Source organism: Vombatus ursinus, unplaced genomic scaffold (genome assembly GCF_900497805.2).
Source record: "Vombatus ursinus unplaced genomic scaffold, bare-nosed wombat genome assembly UNPS02014792.1, whole genome shotgun sequence".
NCBI classification, from domain to species: Eukaryota; Metazoa; Chordata; class Mammalia; order Diprotodontia; family Vombatidae; genus Vombatus; species Vombatus ursinus.
In genome coordinates this window covers 15,577,963-15,584,448 of record NW_020954570.1, presented here as the reverse complement: position 1 = coordinate 15,584,448, position 6,486 = coordinate 15,577,963, and the positions used below count along the sequence as shown (strand labels likewise).

Genomic DNA, 6,486 nt, shown 5'->3' with positions numbered 1-6,486 from the left:
TCTTTCTTTCTTTCTTTCTTTCTTTCTTTCTTTCTTTCTTTCTTTCTTCCTTCTTCTTCTTCTTCTCTCTCTCTCTCTGTCTCTCTCTCTCTCTGTCTCTCTCTGTCTCTCTCTCTCTCTCTCCCTTGTTTTTCCGGCTTATATCAAGACTTTTAAAGTTGGGCACTGCTCCTGGAGTGGAGAGGGTACTGTCTTAAACTTCTACTGGGGGCATGGAAACTCACAGCTGGCCTACTACACAGACTTACTGCCTTACTCCACCATCTTGGCTCCACCTCCTCCTTTGTGTATATTTAAAAAAAAATTATTCTCTTCTTTTTTCTTTTCTCTTTTTATTATTTTAAATATAGTCAAACAAAATAAAGCAACACATTGCTTATACATAAAAACATATGTTTCATTCTTTATTTCTAACCCATCACATATTTCTCAAAGAATCTCCATTATTAGTCTTCTGAAGTTACTGTTGGTTACTGCATTGATCAGGATGCTTAAATCTTTCAAAGTTTTTTTTTCCCTTTTGTGATAGCACCAGCAGTTTCCTGATGTACCTTCCCTAACCCTGACAATTTTTTTTTTCTCTTCTCACACAACCTGATTGGCCTTTGATACACCTTCCTGGTCTGGGGGCACACACTGCCTATAATTGCTGCCTTTCAGACTTGATGGGTGCCTGAGAATATGTGAATCACTGTACCATGATGACTGACAAAATTTTCCAGATGGTGATGAGGGGCGCCATGTCCAGAGACAAGTTGCTCTGTATCTTTGCTGTGTTAGGTCAAAGTAAACCTCTTCTTTTGTAGGATATTCAGTGACTTATGGCTGTTCCATTTCATCCCAACATATAACCTGTATGTTTTGGTTAAGTTTTTAACAAAAGCTTAAAATTTACCCAGCTTCTAGTCACTTCCCCTTAATATTTGTATCTATGTATGTATATGTATATGTAGGTGCATATGTATGCACATAACTTCCTTGGCTGGATAATAAGCTCACCAAGGACAGGGACTATTTTACTTTTGTCTTTCTGTTCCCAAAGGCTAGGACAGTACCTAGTACATGATAGGTGCTTAATGAATACTTATTTACTGATTGATACCTCATTAACAATTTATGTAATTTTTGCATTTTCTAAAATTATTTTTGACAAACTTAAAAAAAATCTTTTGTTGTATACTTAAAATACAGCATTCAATATTTTACCTTTATATTTTAATGTTAAAGTATAAATTTAAATGCTAAAAACAAAATATAAATAAGAAATAGAATGAATCCATTCACATTACAAAATATAGCAAAATTAAAAAAAACAGAGCAACACAATCTTCTTATATCATTATCTATGGTTCAAAATAATTTCAGAGATCATCTGATCCAATTGTACAGGGATTCTTTCCATAAAATACCTAACATATGCAAATCTATGCTTCACTTACAGGTATCTGGTGAGGGGGAATCCATTCTCTCTCATGATAATCCTTTCTAAAGCTCTTATTGTAAGGATTTTCCCCCCTTAAATTGAGCCTTATATAGCCTCTCTAAAACTTCTAGCTGTTATCTTAGCCCTTGCTTATTAAATTGAATTACAATGCACTGATGAGTCATGGTTTACAACACAGATGTGCTCTAGAAATTTGTATATAAATTGAAAAATTGATAATTGAATATTCTAAATGTCCTATTGATTGCTATTTAAAGGATACTTTACTCATAAAAAGATTCTTTTGTAAGGCAATATGCATGCGTTAATTTATAAATTCTTATTTTTATATATTGAGTTTGCTTAAAAACCAAAGAGTTAAATATACCTTCTGCACTTGAAAGCATGAATGCATATTTTAGAGGTAACTAACCTGTAAGCAGGTTAAAACATATGCTTTGGGAAAATGAATCAATGAATACTTACTGGTAGATATCTCAGGGAATAAGGGAAAACATAACAAGTCTAATCTATAGCTGAAATCTTTCTACCAAACATTATATAAGTAACTGAGCTAAACCCTGCACTAAAATGTCATTCTTTACCCACATCTGCAATATGTGTATGACTATCTACAGGGAATTGTGAGTAAAGAATTCTATACAAATCAATCTTTGGAAATGTGATACCTTTTCCAAAATATTTTATATTTTTGAAGGTATTCCTCTACTTCTTTTCTGTTCTCAGTTTTGTTTGCATATAACTTTGTATTATATGTTCTGATTGTACTTTTTTCTTCTGGTTTTATTATGATTTCACCTTGCTGGTTTGTTAGTGTGACTTTCTGCCTTTTCCTTTTAAACTAGACTAGCTAATGGTTTTTATTAATATTTTCTATTTTAAAGGAACTTATTTTTATTTTGTTTTTGTTATACACCTTTTTAAACATTCATTTTTGAAATTTTGAGTTTCAGATTCTCTCCCTCCAGCCCCTTCCCTACCCATTGATAAGGCAAGCAATATTTTACTCATTATACATGTGAAGTGATGCAAAATATTTTTTATATTAGCCATGTGGCAAAAAAAGTAAAGAAAATGAAAAAAATATGCTTCAATCTGCACTCAGAGTTCATAATTTTTCTCTCTGAAGCAGAATTGCATTTTTTCATCATCTATCCTTTAGAATTGTCATGGATCAAGGTATTTAAATCTTTCACAGATGATTATTGTTACAAAATTGCTGTCACAATATATGACATCCTATGCAACTTAACTTTGCATCAGTTCAGATAAGTCTTCTCAGGTTTGACGGAAACTATCCCACTTACTATTTCTTTTTTTAAAATTTTTTTCTTTTTTCTTTTTTTAAATAGATTTATTTATTTTTAGTTTTCAACATTTACTTCCACAAGATTTTGAGTTCCAAATTTTCACCCTATCTCGTCCCTCCCCCCACCCCAAGACGGCATGCATTCTGAATACCCCTTCCCCTAGTCTGCTTTCCCTGCTATCTCTCCCCCCTTTTCTTATCCCCTTCCCCTTCTATTTTCCTGTAGGGCAGGATAGATTTCTGTACCCCATTTCCTGTATTTCTTATTTCCCAGTTGCATGTGAAAACATTTTTTTAAACATGTGTTTTTAAAACTTTGGATTCCAAATTTTCTCCCTTCCTCCCTCCCCATCCACCCCCATTGAAAAGGCAAGCAACTCAATATAGGTTATATATGTGCAGTTATGCGAAACATTTCCATAGTAGACATACTGTGAAAAACTAACTCTATTTCTCTTAAAGCTATCCTGCCCCTCCATTTAGTCTATTCTTTCTTTTGACTCTGTTCCTCCTCAGAAGTATTTGCTTCTGATTACCCCCTTTCCCAATCTGCCCTCCTCTCTATCATCCCCCTACTCTTTTGTCCCCTTCCCCCCTATTTTCCTGTTGGGTAAGACAGATTTCCATACCCAATTGAGTGTGTATGTTATTCTCTCCTTAAGTCAAATCCTATGAGAATAAGATTCACGCATTCCCTCTCACCTTCCCCATTTCCCCTCCACTATAAGAGCCTTTTCTTTTCTGTTTTTTTTTGTGAGATAATTTGCCCTGTTCTATCTCTCCCTTTCTCCTTCTGCTAGTATAATCCTCTCTCACCCCTTCATTTTATTCTGCAGATATGACCCCTTCATTTTCAACTCACCCTGTGTCCTCTATCTATTTATCTATCTAAGTATCCATATCTATCTATATGTATCTATTTATCTATCTATCTATCCATCCATCTATCTATCTATCTATCTATCTATCTATCTATCTATCTATCTATCTACCTATATATACATACATATAATTTTCCCCTCCAATTACCCTAATACTGACAAAGGTCTCATGAATTACAAATATCATCTTTCCATGCAGGAATGTAAACAGTTCAACCTTAATAAGTTTCTTATGATTTCTCTTTCTTGTTTACCTCTTCATGTTCCACTTGAGTCTTGTATTTGAAGGTCAAATTTTCTATTCAGCTCTGATCTTTTCATCAAGAATGCTTGAAAGTCCTCTATGTCACTGAATGACCATTTTTCCCCCAAAGGATTATACTCAGTTTTTCTGGGTAGGTGATTCTTGGTTGTAATCCTATCTCCTTTGCCCTCTGTAATATTATATTCCATGCCCTGCAGTCCCTTATTGTAGAAGCTGCTAAATTTTGTGTTATCCTGATTGTGTTTCCAGAATACTTGAATTGTTTCTTTCTGGTTGCTTGTAATATTTTTTCCTTTACCTGGGAACTCTGGAATTTGGCTACAATATTCCTAGGAGTTTTCCTTTAGGGGTCTCTTTCAGGAGGAGATTGGTAGATTCTTCCAATTTCTATTTTGCCCTCTGGTTCTAAAATATCAGGGCAGTTTTCCTTGATAATTTCTTGATTGATGATGTCTAGGCTCTTTTTTTGATCATCGCTTTCAGATAGTTCAATAATTTTTAAATTCTCTCTCCTGGATCTATTTTCCAGGTCAGTTGTTTTTCCAATGAGATATTTCACATTGTTTTCTAATTTTTCGTTCTTTTGGATTTGTTTTACAGTGTCTTGATTTCTCATAAAGTCACTAGTTTCTAATTGCTCTATTCTAATTTTTAAGGAAGTATTTTCCTCAGTAAGCTTTTGGACTTCATTTTCCAGTTGGCCAATTTTGATTTTTAGGACATTCTTCTCCTCATTGGCTTTTTGGACCTCTTTAGCCATTTGGGTTAGGCTATTTTTTAAGGTTGTATTTTCTTCAGTATTTTTTTGGGTCTCCTTTAGCAAGCTGTTGACTTGTTTTTCATGATTTTCTTGCATCACTCTCATTTCTCTTCCCAATTTTTCCTCTACTTCTCTTACTTGCTTCTCAAAATCCCTTTTGAGCTCTTCCAAGGCCTGGGACTGATTTGTATTTTTCTTGGAGACTTTGGTTGTAGGAGCTTTGACTTTGTTTTCTTCTTCTGGTTGTATGTTTTGATCTTCTTTGTCACCAAAGTAATATAATATAGTCTGACTCTTTTTGCTCTGCTTACTCATGATCCCAGTCATATAGCACAATAGTGTTATATCAAATTTCAAAGAACTAGCTTTTAGTTTTGTTATTTCTATTTTTTTGTTTCAAACTTATCTATTTCCCCTATATTTTGAAATATCTCCTCTTTTGTGCTTACTTTAGGTTTCTATATTTGTCAAATTTCTATTGTGTTTAAATGTATATTAAGTTCATTAAACTTTTCTTTTTCTATTTTGTTAACATATATTAGTAAAAATATGATTTCCCCTCAAGGATTGCTTAAACTGCATCTGAAAAATTTTGATTTGTTGTTTCATTATTATTTTTTCTTTTACATACTTACTAATAGCTGTTATGATTTATTTTACCTAATCATTTTTTAGTCTTCATTTGAGTCTGTATCTTTTATTTGTCGTTCCTGACCCAATTACTATTTTTATTGTGTTGTGGTCTACAAAAATGAATTAATTATTTCTTCCTTTTTACATTTCTTTGTTGTAATATCTCTGTGTCCTAGTACATGGTAAATTTTTGTAAAAATACCATGTGATGTTGAAAAATATCTATATTCCTTTTCTGTCCCAGTTAAAAGAATCCATATATCTTTTTCTTTCCTCTCAGAGCCAGTGGCAGTGTGACTGTTCTGTGATCAGGGCAAAAATCAAGGCCAGGGATCTTCGTGGGAAGAAGAAGGAGGAGCTACTGAAACAGTTAGATTATTTAAAGGTGGAACTTTCCCAGTTGAGAGTGGTCAAGGTCCCTGGAGGAACTGCATCCAAGCTTTCTAATATCCTAGTTATCTGAAAATCTATTGCCGGAGTTCTGATTGTCATCAACCAGACACAGAAAGAGAACCTCGGGAAATTCTATAAGGGCAAGAAATACAAGCCCCTGGACTTGCAGCCCAAGAAGACCTATCCCATGCACTGCAGGCTTAATAAACATGAGGAAAGCCTGAAGACCAAAAAAACAGTAGAGGAAGGAATGCCTGTATCCCCTTTGGAAATTTGCTGTTATGGCATAATTTGTTAAGGTACTCAATAAAAAGACAAATTATTACTTAAAAAAAGAATTCATAAATCTTTTAACCCCAGTTTCTCCAGAAATTTATACAAATTCATATTTTCCTTTTGTTTATGTATCTTTTATACTCATTTAAAACTGTTAGATATTGAAGTTTCCTTTCACTATTATGTTACTGTCTGTTTTCTCTCAGCTCAGACAATGTTTCCTTTATGAATTTGGATGCTAAGGCATTTGGATCATATAAGGTTTTTCTTCTTCTTCTTCCTGATATTGGTTTATTGCCCTTGTTTCCATTAAGTAAAACATAATTTCTTTGTTTATTCATTTTAGTTTTTGAATGTTCTGGTTTGTCACATAGCATGATTGTAATTCCCGATTTTTCTAATTCACTTGATGCATAATAATTATTTTATATTCCCTAAGTTTTATTTTGTGTATGTCTTTTTTTAATGTGTTTCTTATAAGCACCAGATTGTAGGATTTTGTTTTCTTATCCAATCTGTCACTTT

General features: G+C 33.3%; 1 pseudogene; it reads left to right on the top strand.

Moving 5' to 3' along the window:
• LOC114048310 overlaps nt 1-5,975 on the top strand; it is a 9,674-nt pseudogene extending 3,699 nt beyond the window's left edge.
• Nucleotides 5,976-6,486: the final 511 nt, after the last annotated feature.